Here is a 22,098-nt window from a genome sequence, read left to right as displayed (position 1 = left end):
TGTACCTTAATTAAGGCCACGGCCGCCTCCTTCCTACTCCTAGGCCTTTCCTATCCCATCGTCGCCATAAGACCTATCTGTGTCGGTGCGACGTAAAAGCCACTAGCGAAAAAAGAAAATACTTCAGCTTTGGATAATACATTAGTAACGACCGTCCTCCAGTCTGACAGTCACAGATTCCATTCGAAAGTTATATCAAACAACTTATACCATATCCTCCCCCCCCCCCCTTTATCTAGAGAAAACAAACCTCAGACAATGCATGGCATTAAAAAATTTTCAGAGTCATACTTTATCCCTACTAATTTAAAACATAGCGTTAGAAACAATCCATCAATAAATCATACTTGCATCGCAATTAGTTATTCAGTAATTTTGCATTTTAGTGTCAAAAGTAAACATTTTTCGCTTGCTTAAAATTCTATACCATTTTCTGAGAGTACCCATCGTCGTAGATACGTCTTGTACCATTGTTAGTTAACAGCTAAAGACATTGTCAGTTAATCTAACAATATAACTACAGGGTCGCCTGTGAAACTTTCTGCCAGAACTGTACTGTTGATTGGCGTGTGGCTCCCGTGGTGTTGGGGTCTTGCCTCTTAACTAGAGACCCAACGTTCAATGCTCGTCTGGTCCAAGAATTCTAACCCAGGACAGAGAGTTGTAGCAGGATTCTTGCAATCCTGCAAGACCATCTGAGGTGCTGTGTGACATGAGAGACAGTGGACCTGGTCATGAAAACCATGGACAATCGAAGAGATCTTACAGTTTTCCGTGTCTGTTGATATTGTGATCGTAGCCTCGGGATCTCCATCTTTAGGTGGAAACTGAACTACAGGGATGTATTTTTTATTTCATAATTTCCAAAGCCGGGATACAGACCAGGGAGCCTTGCTGGGAAGCGAGTGGCTTTGTCACTCGGCGTTCATGCCCCTGAAAGCTGAACAATTCGACTGAGGATGTCGATATTATGAAAACTTTGCACTCCAACACCTGCTGTACTGTACATCAGACTGCGTAGCAGTCGTCTTGTAAGGTCAAGCTAAATGTGCCATGGATTTCTGTGGTATTTTGTAAACGTTGGTGAATGATAAATACACGATATACAGTATCGATATGCTTTTCTGTGGAAGTAAAATTTATTTTTAACATTGGCAGCTACATTTCTCGAACAGAAGAGCAATAACACATTGGGCGTTACTCAGATTCATATGTTGATACTACAGATATTTCATCTTAGGAAGGGAAATCTTAATCACACGGTTATAATGCCAGCTGATTTCACTGGTTGGCGAGTAGAGTGGCCCCAATGAAGGTCCCACGAAGCACGTCGCAGAGGAAGCGAATTAGATGATAGCTCATTTATCATGGAATCAAGAGGTGTCATCACTGTCCATTTCGTTAAGTGCTCCTTTTAGCGGTCCACCCAAGTTCTGATCCGTTAAAAGCTCTTGGAGCCATTGTAAAATCTTTTCGCTAGATTTGTAAGCTGAGTGAAAGAGCGTGACTCTAGAATAAATTTCCTTCTGGACTAAGCAGCTTCACAATATCAATTACCTCAAGCGTAATTTCTTTTCTAAGTTGGAAGGGAAGCAAGAAAAAATAATTCAATGAATGCTGCAAGAAAATATGTTTGTTAATACTCGTCTCTCGAAACATATCGATCTCCATAACCGAATGTGTTAATAGATATGACGTTGAGACGACTCATCAGGTGAAGGGTTTGGCTCTAAATGCATATTTAAAATGACATGAAAATATTCATCTGAAAATCAACTATTGATTAGTTTCAAAAAAAAAAAAGGCATATGACAGTGTGTTAGCTCCAAGTCATTTTCTTCCTGAACGTATCTGGAACTTATACGAGGTTTGTTTTAGTCTGTGTCCGAAGTTACCACCAGCACAGCGGCCGGTTGGATCGTCTAAAGCAGTTATAAGAAACCACAAAATCAAAGGTAGTACTACAGTATAATGAGCAACTAGGCATGAAGAGAGAAGAGGTGTACGTGTGCGAATTGTGCGAAGAAAACAAGAAATACTCGCTTTTACAGCATGTTCAACAATACATGAGTTCAGACTGGAGTGCAGTGTTCGTGATCGCTTGTAGTTCGACAGAGATCTGACAAAGCACTTTGAGGATTTGCGTTCACTCTTCTCCAACAATTAGATAATGTTGAAAGAGTTCCGGCTGTAAATTAAGTGCAATCACTCGTTGAATCGCGGAAAACTGCCGACTCTGTCGAAAACCACCAACTTACCTTTTTTCACCGAAGCCATGTGTGTTACCACAGCTCATTTCGGTGAGTGAGTAGTTCATATCAAACTACTATTCATGCACGTCACGACGGCAGCATGTTTGGCTTTTTATTGGTAAGAATTATGCATGTTATGTATGCTGTGATACCTATTACTGTAAAAAATCCTTGTCAACTGTATTTTCATCCAGTAGAGGAGGCCGGGGCTTGTTGCAAGAGGGGTAGGTTGCAACACACATGTTTTATTCAAAAAAGGTCCAATTAAGTGCTACCACACTGTGAAAGTTCATGCAACTGCTCTAGACCTTCATTTTGAGTGCTAATGTGAGAAAATACGGTTGTTTTGTATTGTGTTCTGGGACTTTATCAATTTTTCTGCCTAGCGAGCAACTTTTTCTGACCTTAATATTTTATATAGTAGATAATACCGTTTAGAATTATTGTCCTAGTTTTATATGAAGATGAGCGGGAAATTATTTTACTTCAAACCTTCAATTAGTGCTTTAGCATCCGCTTTGTTATTTGTGAATCACCGCCAATTCTGTCAAGGAATGCGTAACGGGGAATGTTGGAACAGGTATTACAACTAACTCCAGCATGTGTTCTAACACCGACTTCACACTACTATATGCTGCTTAGGATCTTTTACAGTAAAATCGTACTTTTGGGTGTGATAGCTGCTGGCATCGCACCAAGACGGGCATGTTTCGAATTCCGGCCAATGCTTGTGGAATTTTGGAAAAGAAAAATCTCGTCCCTGTGGTTAGTATTCCTCGTAAAACTGGAGCTACCATGACTATGATCACGATATAAACAGTCACGTAAAACTAGAATCTGAGCTGTAGTTTAATCGTATTTCTTGATAGCTAGGTAATATTTAATTTACAAGTTCTTTATATAATTGTGTGTAATTTTAGGCTAGCATCATGAGAAAATTTAAGCGGGAAACAGAAATAGGTTAGACGCCATTGGAACTGATGAAGAGAGCTGCAAATCTTGTCCTCGATAATAAAGGAGACGGTGATATTTCAATTAGAAAAATTTCAAAACTTTCAAAATCCGCTTTTCCATAATAGAGTACGAAAACCAAGACGTTGTTCTATACTTACGGACACTCCAGAAAAACAGTGTACCATACTGAAATAGACAGAGAAGAAAAGGAATAGCAAGAGGAAAAATAGCCATGTGGCTAAATCCGAATCAACCAAAAGAAACACTGTGTTTTGCGGTAAAAGGAAGATAACACTATTGTGGACTCCTATTCAGAAGAACACGACTGTTATTGTCTGAATTGCGGAGTTGTGTGTAAAAAAGGCGAGGTTTTGGTCCAGTGTGTGAAGTGTAAACAGCGCGTACTAAAAACAATCCATACTGTATCTGTGTAGACTGTTCTAACAATAATGAATATTCCTATTGAGTGTTTCGCCATTTTACATGCACTGTTGCAACTTACCCCTCAAGCGGGGTACATTGCAACAGGTGACACTCTATTTTCAATTTTGTGTTGATACACTGTACCATTCTGTTCAGTTATTAGCAAATGATATTTAACGCCGAAATAATATTGCGCAACATGACGCCAACTGGAAGGGCATGATGCCATGTAGAACGCGGGAACTCAGAAGGTGATTCCCTAGGCGATGCATGAGTGAGACAGAGTATGTGGAAGGGAGAGAGATAAGAATTTGTTTGGGGGGAGCACCATGCCACCCTAACAACAATTTTAAGCGGGAGTAGTCAGGTTCACCACATCACGGGAATTGAGCGATATCTCCTCTATCTGAAGGTTTTCCAGGATAATAAAAGGATAGAAATTATCTCCAGAATTTTACGAAGCCAACGATACGTGTAATGCTGTTAATAAATAATCAGAATAATAACTACGTGGCCAGCCGCCGACCGTGAGAAACTGTTTAGTGGCTGCATACCAATCTCAAGTTGTTTCCATGGGCTTCCCGGGGCGTCGCGTGGGTTTCTGCCTCCTATAAGAGCTGAAAGATGTGGAAGGAGGTTGTTCATTCAACTATAAGACCGCTGCCCGTGCGTGTCGCGTGTCGCGTGTCTGCTTGTATTTTCGCCAGAAACCTTTGTTTAGGACAAAGACTGTGAATAATAAGTGTAGTGGCGATAACTTAGATTCAGTGGATCGGAGATCCCTAAACTTTCCAGTAGTAATTCAAGTGTACGATAATATTTAGACTCTTTGCAGTGATATCGCGAGTGCATAATTAATTGACGGTAAAGAATGCCGTATTTATAGACTTCATTATGAAGCAGTAAGGGTGAAGTTTACGAATGCCAAAAGACATACCAATGATAAACTAAAGCAATCGGTGTCATTCCTGCTAGACTTAGGAGACTAGATCAGTGGTGCATGAAATAGTAAGAATTGCCCCTAATGACTCAGTGTTGGTTTCAAATTTGAGGTCGCAGATAGCCAGTATTGATCTCCATTTCAAAAGTAAACAAAATATACCGGGAGTTGGTATGCTGTGAATAAATTAGGAATTTCATTGTAGTAGGCCTAAAGACCTGTGACGTGTGCAAGAGACGTGGGATACGGGATCTTCCGGCTACAACCACAAGAAGACGACCAACGAGCCATCCTAGCCGAAGGAGACATCATGAACGAGCTACACATGGAGACTGGACCCAGAGGCTCGATCCAGGACCATACCACCACCATGATGGGTTAAGCTGGCGCGATTCAACCCGAAAGGAGAGGAAGAAGTCTCCAAAATGATAGATAAGTGATTTATACTTAAACATATGTTAAGATCGGGGGTTGTTGAGCAGAAATACAATAGTTAAATTTCTAAATAATTGGTAGATGATGTGATTATAGCCTATCAGGCCATTCATTAAGATGAATTTAAAACATTAATGTGCAACGCATATATATATTTATGCAGCAACAACGATAGAAATTAGGTTACATGATAGGAAGAAGAGTGCCTAGTATTACGGGAGCTTGTTTTGTGTACATTAGATTAGTATATTCCTTAGGATATGTATAAAATTTTCTTGTAAATGAGAGTTACTCAGAGTAGTTTATCGTTTCTCTCTGTTGGGTACGATAGAGGGATCTGCACAACGTAAGTGTCGTCAAAAGAAAGTTCTGATAATTTAAGACGGAGTCTGGGTAGGAACAAAATGTTAGTCGGGATCTGCATGTTGTATTGCATGGTTTCCAGTGCTTTGGGTGAGGCGGCATATGAATTGTAGCAACGTCGTAACAGTAAGATTATCTGAATTTCCGACAGAGTTTTTCACTATGTACTTGACTTGAACCTGGGACTCAAGGAAGAGATGTTGCGCTGTATGAAAAGTGCGCCCTATCGTTCATAATGAATTGGTACGTCAGAGTACCCTGATTTAATGAGATAGGCCCTAGATGCGGCCAGGCGTTTGAGCCTTTTGTATTTGTGAAAATAAATGATCCCTTGTGGTAGGAATGGCCGAGGGAGCTGATATGCTCGCTTGTAAGAGTGGAAGAATGAGAGTCCCTGTCCCGTCAAGTTCGCATCAGCTGAGAGGAACTATGCCGAGGAGGCATGTTTGTTTACTGTTTTTCTTTTGCTGCTAGTCAGGGAGAGATCCTCACCCCACTCCGCAGGTCAAAGACACGACCCACACCCTTTAAAGGGGAGTTTTCGTCTCGTATGTCTGCATGCGAATTGTTATTTTTGGTCTGATTCTCTTGTGTTCTTTTTATTCCAGATGATTAATTTGATGTATATTGTTGGCATCCGTGTGTATGTTTATTTGTGTGGTAAGGCATTCCCCTTCAGGTAGAGAAGTATTTGACAGTGATGTTTCTTTGATTTGTCTTTTTCTTTCTCTTTCCGGTTACATGTTAATATTGTCATGAATTATATATAGGACATCGTGACCATAAGGAATTAATAGTGTTAGGCTATCTTATAAATACAATGATTACTTAATAGACATGAGTTAGCATCCGTATGCATACCTCTATGCATGGTAGGGACAGGTACGGTTGCAGTGGTAGATCTATTTTAGTCGTAGTTGTAACAGACGAACTTACTATTTGTGTGTGTACTCCCCAATATGTGAGGGGATCCCTTGCAATGGCTTTATTTCTGCGAGACAGTTCTGATCTTGGCATCATGTTTTCTTACTTTTACTTTTATAGGTCCGATGGTATTCCATAAAGAGGAATACAAGTTTGGTTCACAGATTTACTCATCAGCACCGAGTCATCACTGAATGTAATTTTATAAATTATGAATATGCGCCTTTATATTGTACGTAGGAAAGAGTGATAACAAAATTCTTGTTTATTTGATTAGTCAAACATGCTTTGTCCAGTAAAATATGAATCATAACTGAGTTCCTCATTTCGTAATTTGTAGAAATAGAGTAATTTTCCTAACCCCCATACTCTCGTCGCAAGGACCCAGTAATCGACCGGCTGCCGACTGCAGCTAGGCTGGTGCATTTATTCAGTAACAGGTAAGCAGGTAAGTTCGATTATGCATCGTTATTTACCCTGTAGGGTATAACACATTATTATTTTCAAATTAATTTTAAAATGACGTTTTGATAGAAAAATGTATAAAGTATCTCCCGATTGCTTTTATTTTCAATATGAATAAATATTATCTGAAAAAAATTAACTCAAATTATTGTTGTAACATGCACCTGATTCCCATTTGCTTTGTTAATATATAGATTGCGCCGGTTTACGATGAACCAAACATAATTTCGGGTGGCCAGTCTATTTCTAGACTTCATAATGAATACATGCGTTAACCGATATAAGTGGAATAAAAGGCTGGCCCAGCGATAGTCCCATGCGGCGATTTCAATGTCGCCGTAACGCAGAACACACATTTCATTGATTTCATGAAAGACATGTTCAACATGGACTGCGCGACAGGGCTGACGATGGGTTCGAATCAGGGCAAATGGACTATATCTCACTTTTACACTGTACAGAAGCGTGGAAAACCTGTATTACGTCTCGTACTTTTCGTACCATAGAGCGGTGTTGAACAGAGTGGTGAGACGACTGCCCAGGTTACCATCCGCGATACCACCGTTGCCCAAACAAGACAATCGAGTGTACCTGTGATGACTAGAACTAGAACATTTATTGAACATAACAGGCGACTTCGCCCCTATACATGTTCACATGCAGAGTAAAATAAATAATAGATAATAATAATAATAATAATAATAATAATAATAATAATAATAATAATAATAATAATAATAATAATAATAATGGACAACCCATATATCCCCTGGGCATGCCATGAGGTTCGTTGGACATTCCGAAAACGGATCAGTCATCCTCAGAACCTCGTGCCATGCCCCTCATTCCATTGAATTAAAACCCTATTGAATCCAGAGAGAAATAATGATAAAGATAATAATAATATAAATATGATAGTATTCTTCCTAGCAGTCATTAGCTGCAGCAGTCACTCACTCAATGTTCAAACATGCTCATCCAGTGTCCTTATTGTGCTCTGTACTTGCGTCACATTATTGTTCCTGACCTACACCTAATCAATAAACCAAACAACAACACTCAGCATTTCAGCACTTGTATTCCAACCAACTCTAACACAAACAGACAGACCTTGTCTTCATGCAATCCCATATCATTACCCAACTCCACATACTTAACTAAGTACTCGACTCCTATATTCTCTAATCCATTAGAATTTTATCATACAATCCCCTTCCCTTATATACATAACTATTCCACCCCCCCCCCTACTCCCTTGTCCACCATCTAACTCACCATCCTTCATTTTACTCTCGCAGGCCTTTATTGTCGCACATAAATACCTGTTCAATTCACCCCTTTTTCCCACTGTTTAATGATCCATCTCAGGATTGCTTTCTCATCCCCTCTCCCCAATATTTTCCGATGCTCGGCACTCAATAATCCATGTCTTATCTCCCTCGTTACCTCACAGTCTCTTAGCAAGTGAAATTCATCATTCACATCTCCGCGAAGTATACACCTTGTCTTATCCCTCCCCTGCAGCCACCCTGTATTCCTTTGCAATCCTAAGAGCCACCACATCATCCCATACCGGTTTGACCTATCAGCGTATCTAATATTCAACCCTGCTATCTCCTCTATTTTTGTCAAAACAGCCAGCGAGTTTCTCAGTCTGCTTTCCCCCAATAATTTCTGCCTATGGATATCTCTAATTCTCCTTTTGCAGTATCTTCATTCCTCTCACTTCTGTCTTCGACCAGGCCTCCCCCACAGGTGTCCTAATCCTATCCTCTCCAAATATCCCTTTATTTTTTCTAACCATCCACCCCTATACATGCTCCTACATTGCTGTGCATACGCTGCCTGTAATACCCTCCCACCTTCCTGTCTTTTTAAATTCATCCAGTATCTAACTATTCTTTTCACACCCTCTGATTCCAAATCCTCCCCACACATTAATTGTGTCCCTACATTTGCTGTGCACCTCGGTAAGCCCATTACTAACTTTGCAAAACTACTAACAATCCTTCTTAGTTCCTCTCTTTTCTCATCCAGCCCCCAAACTTCTGCGCCGTATAATACCCTCCCAAAAATTACCGACCTTAACACTAGCCTCAGTGTTTTATAACTAATCCCCGGGTATTTGGCTAGAAAATTTCTGACGGAGGCTAAGGCTGCCAATCCTCTATATTTCACCTTTTTGATCTGGTCATTCCACGTTCCTTTATCATTAAAAATAACTCCTAGATATTCCAACTTCCTACCTGTTCCAATCTTTCTCCCTGAATTACCCATTTACCTTCTATCTTTCTTCTTTTGTCTACCTGGACTACTAATATTTTAGACTTATTTCCATTAATTCTCAATCCCCATTTCCTCGCTAATAGCGTCACTGACTTTAAGGCCCTATTCATCCCCCCCTGAAGTTAGCGTCATCAATAACACATCATCCGCAAATATTAGTCCTGGTACCTCTAAACCATTAATCACCGACACAGCCCAATTTTCTGCCCCCAAATCCCTCTAAAATATCGTTGATAAATAAAATAAACAGTATTGGCGATAACTTGCATCCTTGTTTTAAACCCACCTTGGACTCTAAGGGTCCACTCAGTCTCTCTTCTCCCAATTTTACACAAAACCTGACAACCCTATATATTCCTTCCACTGCCCTCAACATCTTCTCCGAAATCCCTAGCCTGCCTAATTTCTCTAATAGGGCCTCTCCATTCACCTTGTCAAAAGCTTTCTCAAAATCTATTGCTGCTACATAAACCGTACTTCTAGCCATATTCTTATACTTTTCTAGAATAGTCCTTACTATCATTATATTATCCACTGTTCTTTTCTTTTTCCTAAATCCCCCTTGGTAATCTGTCAAAATTTCATTTTCTTCCGCCCACCCGCTTATTCTGTTCGCTAACAGTACCTGTGATGTTACCCTCACTAAGATGGTATCAGAAATAATAATATGAAACTAATGCACTGTGTCATCCAATTATCTTGGAACCGGAGCGGTGGCTATAAGTGACTAAGGCGAAAACTGCGCGGGATGGAGGAGAGCCTACGCTGACTACTAGTTCTGGCTTTGTCTCGCAACGTAGATTATCTCGTGCTCAGTGAGAGCAAATGAAGTGAAGTGAGAATAAATGGACATTAATAATAACAGGCTTAATTATTCTATTTAATTTCACACGGGCCATTTATTTACGATTCGTAAGTCCGTACAGTACTCACTCGTGCTGTTAGGATATAATTTCAAGAGAAGTTTACTAGGTGTTCGACTTCAGAGTCATGGTATGATTCATAGATTCATCAATACATTTCAGGAATCGGGAAATAATACTGGTAAGAAGCAAAGAAGGTCACACTGGGCAACTTCGGAAAAATTCTAAGAATTCTCAGCAATTTCTTTCGGTTTGGTACAAAGAGCTACGAAGTTACTTAACTTAAAACCCTACAAATTTATTGTGATGCAAGAATGTAAACTGGGCGATTGATCCCAATCACATTCTCATCTCAAACGAAGCGTGGTTTCACTTACGTGGGTACGTAAATTCTCAAAACAGCTGATATTGGAGTGCCAAAGATCCTAATCTGCTCCATGATGAGCCTCTTCATGACGCGAAATTAAAGTGCATTAGTATTTATCGGCAGTGACTCTTGTTTGTTCTCGTATTGCTCGACCAGCAGGAAGTAATAGCTTGCCGGCCAAGTCCTCAGCCTCGCCTCAGTTGCGGTTTTGCTTTAATTGGATGACACTCCATTTATTCTACTTACTGTAAAGGAAAGGAAACTCTTGTCCTCGCTCCGAGGTGGTGCAGCTCTTTCCAAACACACACCCAGTGGAGGTGAGCTGCATGTACCATTTTAGCAACATAGCAGCACTCCTTCCATTCTTAAACTTCTGTCAGTACCGGGAATCGAACCCGGGCCACAGAGGACGGCAACTAATAGTGCTAACCCTTAAGCTACGGAGGTGGACACTTATTGCAATGAACCGGAACAAACGTAATATCTTGTTATTGAATATCACACAGTTGACTGAAATAATGTCTTTATCTGAACTATTTCCATTCACACAACGTGAAAATGAAAATCCACAGCCTGTTTCCAGTCATTCGACCGGGTCAGGAATGGAATTAATAAAGCCCCCATCTAGCGGTGAGGATAAGAATTGTGCCGGCTGCCGAAATCTGTCGCACTCTTCTGGGGCAATGATTAATGAATAATATGTGAAACGAAATTATATTGGAGAATGTTTCTGGAATGAAATATGACAGGGAACGGGAGTACCTGGAGAAAAACCTGTCCCGCCTCCACTTTGTCCAGCAAAAATCTCACATGAAGTGACTGAAATTTGAATCATGGAACCCAGCGGTGAGAGGCCGGCGCGCTGCCGCCTGAGCCACGGAGGCTCATTACATTCACACAACGTATTCATGTTAAAAAGACGAACTTCCGGCCGTGATTGATGAATCATACACAATTTTTTCTCTGATTAACATTAAGAGAGTATGGTTGCTCAATTATACCTCTTAAAAATAATCAGCACCACCATCGAACTAATCAATTAGTTAGGAACTTCTATTTCAAACAATAATATTATTTTTCCACTTCTGTTACCTTAAGGGCTGATTCTGGTTCAACTTTTGAAGAGGTGGATGTTTATGAAAGGTCATAAAATAAATGCCTCCGGAGTACACGAAACATGTTTTAAAAGTAATAAAATGTTATTGGTTTTACGCCCCACTAACTACTTTTACGGTTTTCAGAGTTGCCTAGGTGCCGGAATTTAGTCACTCAGGAGTTCTTTTACGTGCCAGTAAATCTACCTTTACGAGGCTGATGTATTTGAGCACTTTGAAATACCACCGTACTGAGCCAGGATCGAACCTGCCAAGTTGGGGTCAGAAGGCTAGCGCCTCAACCGTCTGTGCCACTCCGCCCGGCAAAACTAATATCATACAAGCCTTTGAGACACTTCAGACGCCAAGTTACCATTCACCTTCATATTTATTCTTTTCTGGAACACATTAAGTATTTAAAACTAACGTAAAATTTGATAACATGTATATGAAAGTATGAAGAATAGACCGAACATGTCGGTGTCGCTAGACGCTTTCCATGGTGAGAATTATTTAGGTCTTTTTTGACTTTAATTTTCTTTGGAAAGCATACATGCTCCCTGTGGAAATATTAATATATTAGCATTAGCTTTCCTAAAAATCAAATTACTTTTGAAGGTGGTGATTTTAAATAATTAAAAGTAATTGGGCACTGACGAAGTAAGAAATTAAGGAGTTTCCAAAGGTAACTAATAGAAATCAAAGGGAACGCTTACTTCTAATAGGTGATATTTTGCAAATTTTTGGGTAGAAGTAAAACCATTCTACAACTATTTATATTAAACCAGCAACAACATGTCTTGGGTTGTTGATTGAAGCCTCTTATTGGACATGAGTTTGATAATATTTCCTTTCTATGATGTGAATAAGTTCCACTGTAGAATTAAATTATATCAACAATAATTTTGAAATTTAGTTGTTTATAAATAACATAAAACAGTATTTAAAACATACTAGGCAACTTGCCATAAATGAAATATATATTTTCAACAGATTTGCATTTACTTTATATCCAAATGCTTCCCAAATACTGGCTGGCTACTAGTTACCTATCAGTTCATTTCATCCTCTTCTGTCTTAGAGTGATCGCGGTCCAGCGCACACACAAGCTCCCATCAATATTACTCTTCACGCATTCAGTATCACACTCTGCGGTTGCAGTAATATATTGCAGTTTCAGGTCTACTGAGCGCTTCAATACAGGCCGAAGTTTCCTGCTGTACGTTTATCCTAGGCTGAGAAAACGTTGCTTAAAAAAGATAGGAACTTTTTTGGGGTGGTTGATAAAATTATAACTCGAGTATTACACTAAGAATTCATTTCCATCAGACAAATAGGTTTTCATGTAGGCATATTTTTTAATGAGTGGTTCATAGAGAAGAAGTCAAAAACCCGGATGATATTTTCTACATCCACAAATAAAGAACAATTTGTCTTATACATCCTAATGCATAATTAAGCAAGAAAAATATTGGTAAACCTCATTTTGCAGTAGGTCTATCGGTTCGTTTGTAATTGAAGTATAAACTCGAGTTTCCATAATAAAAAATCCGACAGTCGGTATCAGACTCGGGATAAAATAGATTAAGTAATTTTTCACGTGACAGTTGCAAATATTCATAGAGCTATTATCAGTGCATCTATAATTAATTCGTTCTTTTAATGCATTTTGTAGTGAATAAATGTAAGAATTTTTTTTTTAAGCTTCTCTTTGAAATTTCTTCCCACCTTTCCCCCGGCTGGTAAGAACATATAGAATTGTTTCTCTGAGATGGTTATGAAACACGCTGCGGTATGTAAAATAACATGCGAGTGAAACCTTTCTATCTAAGACTCTAATGAAAGTAATGGAAAAGGACACAGTGATAATCAGCATGAAAGAGAGCATGGGACATTATATGTTGGACCAGTATTCAAATAATCTATGCAAATAAAGTTGTAAGGCTGTCCGCTGTCTGTAATTTCGTTTCTTTTGCCAATTTTTCAGATATGTATCCGTTTTAGGTCAACTCAAGACCGTATCAGTGGTTTCTACTTTTCTTGTCTGTTTGTTCCACCATCACGGCGAAACGACCAGATATATCACAACCAAACTGCGTACTTAGAGTATACTCATCCCTGGGAAAGGTTTGGTATTTATATGACTTAAACAACTCTGAAAAGACGGTGCGTTTATAGGAAAACCAGAACAGATTTCTTCCATTTTCTCTTATACTATTGATTTTCTGTAAAATTCGTGAATTATATGTGAAACTTCCCTTCATTATAAACAGCTTTTATTATGTACTTAATTTCGTTTACTCTTCAAATGACAATGAAAATTACTATTTTCTGCTCTGCACTGAGTGCCCGACAGACCGACAACGGGCCTACAGGTTACCATGGCAACGTCTCTGACTGCTTGCCAGCAGGGAAGTAACGTATTGCCATTTTCGTCATCATTCCATTAAACTCATTGTTGTTCCTTGGGTAGAAAGCAAGACAGACGCCAATCGGCCATTCTGCGGGATATTGGCGGAATACCGTTGGAGGTTACAATCGTCCTCGAATAGCACTAAGGGGCATTGTTAATATTTCAACAGAACAGCGGAGTGTAGCCCATTAGTTCACACCGTAAGATGTTTTTTGGCATTTGATGTAATTTTTCCTGTATATCAATTCTACTTCTGTTTTCCGCTTTAATTTCTTGCCGCTGCCTTGCCTCTTTAGCCTTTAAGTAGTCACACCATAAGTCATCTTCTTATCTTACCTAAGAATCCCTGCGAATAAATATCTCCTCTGTTACCGCCTTCTTGTATTCGTAACTCATATCATCACAATTTATTGATGGCATCCACTAGGTAATGACATATAGGCCTATGTCCTATCTGGCTGTCCTCTGTTATAATCCTATTTTCTATTAATCTCAACTTTCTTAACTGTATTACTTTCTTCCTTAATTACTCCTTATATATGCGAGTGCTAATCCCGAAAAGTGGACACTCTTTTCTTTAACAAAATTTCCAAGATGTTCAAATGCGTAACATTTGGCCCAGAAAATATCGAAATATGGATGCAATTTTAATGACGGTGCAGACCTTCATTTCAGGGTCATTGGTGGCTAAACGGTAAGTTGTATCACAAAACAGATAGCACAATCGCGGCTCAATTTTGAGAGATCTACAACTTTTGTCCTATGACTTTTTTCGTATCATTACCCCTTATACGTTAAATAGAGTTGTATTATTCGATTCCAAGTTAATTTTGTACTTTTTGCACGTGTATGTTATCGTTTAACACACTTATAGGAAAAATTTTAATTATCACATTCAGCATTAATATTGAAACGACCAATGGCCATATGTTAGCCAAATGAATCCAGCTGTCACATGAGTATAAACAATGTGCCAAAATTTTATCCAAATTTCACACTATTCAGTAAGTCTAACTCAGTGTGACCCATAAATATAGGAGATACGACAAAATTTTATAGAACCAACCATGTAGGACCCAAAAAGGTTCGTCTGATGGTGAAATCCGTTTGTCGATATGTCGTACAGTTTCAAAGTAGTAACTCTCGAAATAAAGATCTGCACTTATAAACGTGCCCATGCTTATCTACATAAATACAGTTGTAGAGGGTCAGCTACCTGTAATTTTGTTTGTTTAGCAGATTTTTCAGATACTTATTCGTTTTAGTTCAACTCAAGACCGTGTCAGTGGTAATGATTTTTCGTGTCTGTTTGTTTGTTCCACTATCACAGCGAAATGGCTGGATAGATCTCGAAAAACATCATGTTTAGAGTATACTCACCCTGGGAAAGGTTTTGACATGCATATGACTTAAGAATCTCTGAATAGACGGTGGGTTTATGGGAATACCAGAGCAGCTTTCTACCATTTTCTCTTAAACTATCGATTTTCTGTAAAATCCGTGGACTATAGTGAAACGTCCCTTTATTATAAACAACTTTTGTTATTTACTTAATTTCGCTTACTCTAAAAATGACGGAGAAAATTATTATTTTCTGCGGGTCTCATGCTCTGCATTGAGCGCCCGACAGCCTGACAACGCACCTACAGGTTACCGCGGCAACGTCTCTGACTGCTTACCAGCAGGGAAGTACCGTATTGACATTTTCGTCCTTATTCCTTTAAACTCGTGGGTGTTCCTTGGGTAGAAAGCAAGAGAGACGTCAATCAGCAATTCAGCGGAATATTGGCGGAATACCGTTGGAGGTTACAATCGTTCCCGGATAGCACCAAGGAGCATTGTTAATATATGAACGGTCCAGCGGAGTGTAGCCCATTATTTAACACCGTAGGGTGATTTCTGGCATTTACTCTAATGTTTACTGTATTTCTATTCTACTTCTGTTTTCCGATATAATTTCTTGCCTCTGCCTTGCCTCTTTAGGCTTAAATAATAACACCATAAGTCATCTCTGATCTGTTTACCTAATAATCCCTGCCCCTAAATTTCTCCTCTGTTACCGCCTTCTTATATCGTAACTCATGCCATCACTATTTATTGAGGGGCATTTTATTTTCCAATACATCCACTTGGTATTTACATATTTGTCCTATCCGGCTGACTTCAGTTATAATCCTATTTTCTATTAATTTCAAATTTCTTAACTGTATTACTTTCTTCCTTAATTACTCCCTGCGTATGCGAGAGCCAATCCCGAAACCTGGACACACTCTGTTCTTTTTTTTTTTTTTTGGAAAAATTCCAAGCTGTTCGAATGTACAACTTTTGGCCCCGAAAAATATCGAAATATGGTTGCATTTTAATGACGGTGCAGACCTAAGTTTATGAGTACTTAATGGCTAAAAGGTAAGTCGTATTACAAAACAGATAACACAATCACCGTTCAATTTGGAGAGATCTGCAACTTTGGTCCTGTGACTTATTGTCCTGTCTCGGTTGTTGATACGTTAGATAGCGATGCATTTGTCGATTGTACTCAAATATCTCCAAATTGATTGTGACTGGCATTAGGAAAAGGGACCTGTCTTTATAATGAAAACTCTCTATCTCTACTTTGAGTGGTGGTTGCCACGTGAGCCTGCAGTTATAGTAGAAACTCCCAAACTCGATTGTGATTGGCAGTAGGAAATGCGGTTTGCCATTATCAACGCAACTTTCCCCCTGCCTACCTTACATCGGAAACAACGCATGGCGCTCTCCCTGTTTTATAGGTACATGCAATTTAGTATAATCTTACAGCAATTTACAGAAAAATCCTAATACAATCTAGAATATCGCAGGGAAGCACGGGTTCATTTGCCATTTCTTAATATTCGAATAACCACGCGAGTTGGTCGTGCGGTTAATGGTTCGCAGCTGTGAGGTTGCATTCGGGGAGATAGTGAGTTCGAGTCCCACTGCCGGCAGCCATGAAGATGTTTTTCTATGGTTTCTCATTTTCACACCAGGAAAATATGACATATGACATATCAGATATGCAACGAAAAACATTACATGGCTGTACCTTAATTACGGCGACGGCCGCTGCCTTCTAAATCCTATCCCATCGTTGCCATAAGTCCGATCTGTGTCTGGGCGACGTAAAGCCAATTAATTAAAACAATATTCGATTAAGCGTTGATAACAATACACAATAATAATAATAATAATAGTAATAATAATAATAATAATAATAATAATAATAATAATAATAATAATAATAATAATAATAATAATAATAATAAGTATAATCTTGCCTTTACAGCAATTTACGGAAAAATCCGAATACAATGTAGAATATCGCAGGGAAACACGGGTTCATTTGCTATTTCTTAATATTCGAATAACCGCGCAAGGTGCATGCAGCTCACCTCCACTGGCAGGAACATTACAATTTTAATAATACCAAACGGTTTTTGACCCTTGTTCCATTGATGAAGTGTTTCTCTCATTTGTCACCAGATGACTCACTATGCGCTTTTATATTCGGAAATAATGTCATTAGAAATAAAAATCAGAAATAAGAAAAATGAATGAGATCAACCTGCGAGGGGCCGCGACAAAAGAGTTGCGTAATGTGTCGCGCACGGTCGATTTGCCCCGGAAGTATAAAATACCAGTTTCCTTATTCAAGAAAAACATCTTCATGAATAAAAATACGTTTTCTTGCAAAACACTTCGATTTATGTAAGAAAAGTATACAAAATACTAATTTTATAGCAAAACAATTTTTAATAAAAAATATATCCATGAAACAAAACACCAAATTTTAATGCAAAACACATTATATTATTAAATAAAAGCATATCCATGAAATTAAATACCAGTTTTTATAGCGAAGCACATTGTATTGATGAAGAAAAATAAATCCATGAAACTCATAAAACACTCCTAATACTGACGTCGCGCACGGTGGAAACAACCAGGTTTATAGAAAAAGCTTCCCACCGACTGACTGGTGATAAAAGAGGGATCAGCGAACGTAAACACGTGTAGTGGACGAGTCCACTGAAAGGTACAGGAAAGGAGGAAGCTTTATACCGTAAAACTATTTCGAAAGAATAGCAAATGTATGCACCCATTCTAAAAGACCTTGCTGGTTCAGAATGGCAAAGAAAAATGAAATGAACATCAATATAAAGAAAATATTTGGACAGAGGAGGTTGGACGAATCGCTAGAAATGATAGTGAATTGGAAGTGCAGTAGATGCAATGATTCGTTCTCCTCTAACACAACCCAAAACATTGCTTTAGATACCAGTATTAACCGATGCATTGAGTATAATATCTAGAGAGAAATGAAACCTTCACGGAACAATAATACTCACTGACATTTCCGAACTCGTACATTTTACAAACTGCCGGTTATTCAAAAACTAGCTGAATTATCAACACCTACAAACTGATATAATTTGTTAACAATGTTAGTGTTTGGTGGCTGTTTAAGTGCTATAGATCTTAAGAGACGCGGTGTAGAGAAAAATTACATACCTCAAGAGTTCTTAAAGGAGCAGGAAGTGAACGGCGCGGGCATGTCGTTGTTAAACTCCTGGAATGACACCCACCTCAGCAAAGATCCAACTCACTATCTTGGGATCGGAAAAGTGAATATCATTAACAGACTGCGCCACTGTGGACCACTCTAATATCGCAAAGTATGAAAAGTATTCCAACAACAAGCAATAAAGAGTGTTTACCGGGATGAAGCAAAGCATTCTTGCCAATGTCTTAATCAAACAACAATGCGCAAGTAGTTCCTCTGCCAGTTAACCAGGGAGCGTCTTTAGTAGCTTCCTTCAAATTAGTCTCTACTGTTTCAAAGTACATTTTAGAAATGTATGCTGTAACGTATAATGAATTTTCCTTCTGACACAAAAAATATTTCTTTCTAGTTCCGGGAATCGATACTCCTCCTCGATGTATTTAACGGTTATGGAGTTGGAGGTTCTCAACATGAAAACTTTCACTTAAACCTTTTTGGGGGTTAATCCATTCGGCAAGTGTTTCCGAAAGGCATCAAAATGGTTAAAATTGGCCTGGTAGAAATCTAAAAATAACCCTTCGTCATTTACATGTTATATTGATGATGATGACGATGACGACGACGACGACGACGACGACGATGATGATGATGATGATGATGATGATGATGATGATGATGATGATGATGATGATGATATGGTAGAGCTAATCTGCACTTCTGGGTGGAATGTTTGCAGCTTTCTACTCCGCATTGTTCGAAAGCGTGACCATTGTGATAGATTGATGTTGAAGTAATTCTGCGAACAGGCTCGTGTTCAGCGCGCTCAATAAAAAGCACTCAATAAAGTTATAGCTTCACAAGAGTTAGTGCGCTAGGCTGTTATTACAAAAAAGAACGCCGAATAAATTGATGATATTCCAGGAGTGTGTTAGTTGGTCTGTTACGGAGTGAAGAAGACATCGACGCCATATTTCTTATCCCTGTCGATATTTATCAAGGAGACGTCTATTTGCCTCAGAGACCTCGCTAACATCTTCAGATAGTACCTTGAGTACTCTAAAGGCAAATTTTGTATCGAATGTGCCCCATTGAGAATATGAAAGGAATTATGAACAGTTAAAATATGCAAATTAACTAAGGACTAACAACTTCCAAGATATGTTGCCATATTTTTAGGACAGTCCTCCTAATTTCGTGTATAATCCCCATTAAGAAGTTCACGTTTATGTTCTTGTACTATATCTTCTGGCCTCCAGAGGGACTGGGTGCAATATTTTAAAGTTGAAGCCCATGAACGACCTATGCATCTAGTTGTTTGATGATTATAATAAAGTAGGTAAAGAGTGAAACCCGATGTTGGCGCACAACACACTCATGTCGAACAACACCATGGCGTCTGTCCAAGGCTTATCGACCTCAACCGACGGATGGATCGCCAGATCACCATCAACAACGTTATAGGCCTATGATTTGGAATTAATCCGAGGAATCTACCACATAATCCATTGATCAGAAATTATATACTCCCATCTATCCTACCGAGGAGGCCAACATTCTGATGGTGAATAATTCTTCTACGAACGGGACTCCAATCAGATAACCATGGTCTCAGACAAAGACCTAATACCTTAACGATCATAGCCACCATGACGACTACTGGCACACATATTTCAAATTTCACGCAGAAAATTATCTGATACAGTTTCATGCAGGGAACCGTTTTCTCACAAAAACAAAGTATAATAATAATTGTAACAAAAAGAAGCTTAAGTAAGTGGCACGATCACAGGTCTGGATGTGGTAGCTGTTAAGGCAGAAATAATCCTTCAATGTCCTCATTGTATTCCAATACCTTTTTTTTTTCAATTGAACTTTTCAATTAACTACGCATCGAATAAACAAGTAATTAAACCGAACTCAGTTAATATTTTATGTGAAACTTACACCAATTTTTTAGAAATTTTCGTAGAACCGGCCTGGAAAAATTTCAGTCTAATTAGTGATAAACTAACTATAAATGGCTCACAGAGCAATTGTAGAAATCTCTAATGGAGATGAAAGTTCACAGTTTACATGCACGCAAATCCCATGTTAATAAGTTAGAAAACACGGCTGGTATATTCACGTACCAGTAAGGAAATTCGAGTGTAAATAACTACTAATATAATTACCTTAAATTCAAAATAACAAACATGCAAAATCATCCCAAATTTGGCGTATCCACTTGATATGAAAGAGCTTCTACATCAGAAGTCAACAAGAATCTGTACTCAAAAAAGTGCGAGAGTAAATCTTAATAATGTTGAAACAGGTCGTTAAAAACAAAAGGCAAGGGATTCAAAATAATAGGAAATCATGTAAGCATATATAAACGGATAACATCTGACTGGAGTATGGTTGCCCAATTAAATGGAGACTGAACCGAAGCTAAACTGCGACCGAAAGGAAGGAAATGTTGATTCCGAAAATGATCGAAAGGTTCCAGGTTAGAAAAAGAACTACCAGCTGTAAACGAAGGGCAACACAATCGAACAATCTAGTGACGTTTAGAGAATTACAAGTAAGATCTAACACTAGGTAGGTAAGGGTTGTTCTGCCCGAAGGCAGGTCCGAACCTCCGCAGAGGTGCTTCTGAGCCGGAGTTTACGTGCGGTAGAGTGGCCAGTTCCTTTCCGCTCCTCCATTCCCCTATCCCCCACCAACAGCGCGTGGCAACCCATCCAACTCCTGACCACGCCCAATGTTGCTTAACTTCGGAGATCTCACGGGATCCGGTGTTTCAACACGGCTACGGCCGTTGGCTGTAACACTAGTGTGTGGCGATATTAAGAGACGCATATAAATACACGAACACGTGCCCCACTCCTCGCTTAAGAATTTACGACTCTTATTTTACCTATATAATTGAACAATTAAACATAAAGCCTAGCCCTAAAATTTATATGGTTATTATTTCATTTTCGATACAAATATTTCTCTCAACCAACAAGAGTGTTTCGAAGATTTCGCCTTCCTTGTCGCCCAACAGCCACTGCCTTCACGACAGTCAGACACCAATTTCACCAGTCCAGGTGCATACATAGTCACCTCAAGAGGAGAAACGCGGTTCTTAGCTTAGGTCTTATGAAGAAAATATACAGTAGGTACGACCTGCTGTTTGGAGGGATGCCATCCCAGGATATGAAATTAACTTAGGTCATAGTTCTGAAAAAAGTAGACTGGATGGCGCGCAAGTCAGATGTAAGAAGTTTTGCCTAAGGCCGTGCACTGTGGCAAAATAATAATAATAATAATAATAATAATGCCGCCTCTGTGGTGTAGTGGTTAGCGTGATTAGCTGCCACCCCCGGAGGTCCGGGTTCGATTCCCGGCTCTGCCACGAAATTTGAAAAGTGGTACGAGGGCTGGAACGGGGTCCACTCAGCCTCGGGAGGTCAACTGAGTAGAGGCGGGTTCGATTCTCACCTCAGCCATCCTCGAAGTGGTTTTCCGTGGTTTCCCTCTTCACCTCCAGGCAAATGCCGGGATGGTACCTATCTTAAGGCCACGGCCGCTTCCTTCCCTCATCCTTGCCTATCCCTTCCAATCTTCCCATCCCCCTACTAGGCCCCTGTTCACTATAGCAGGTGAGGCCGCCTGGGCGAGGTACTGGTCATACTCCCCAGTTGTATCCCCCGACCAAAAGTCTGAAGCTCCAGGACACTGCCCTTGAGGCGGTAGAGGTGGGATCCCTCGCTCAGTCCGAGGGAAGAGCCGAACCTGGAGGGTAAACAGATGATGATGATGATGAATAATAA

This window comes from Anabrus simplex, chromosome 1 (assembly GCF_040414725.1).
Source record: "Anabrus simplex isolate iqAnaSimp1 chromosome 1, ASM4041472v1, whole genome shotgun sequence".
Taxonomy (NCBI): domain Eukaryota; kingdom Metazoa; phylum Arthropoda; class Insecta; order Orthoptera; family Tettigoniidae; genus Anabrus; species Anabrus simplex.
This window is presented reverse-complemented; position numbering follows the sequence as displayed.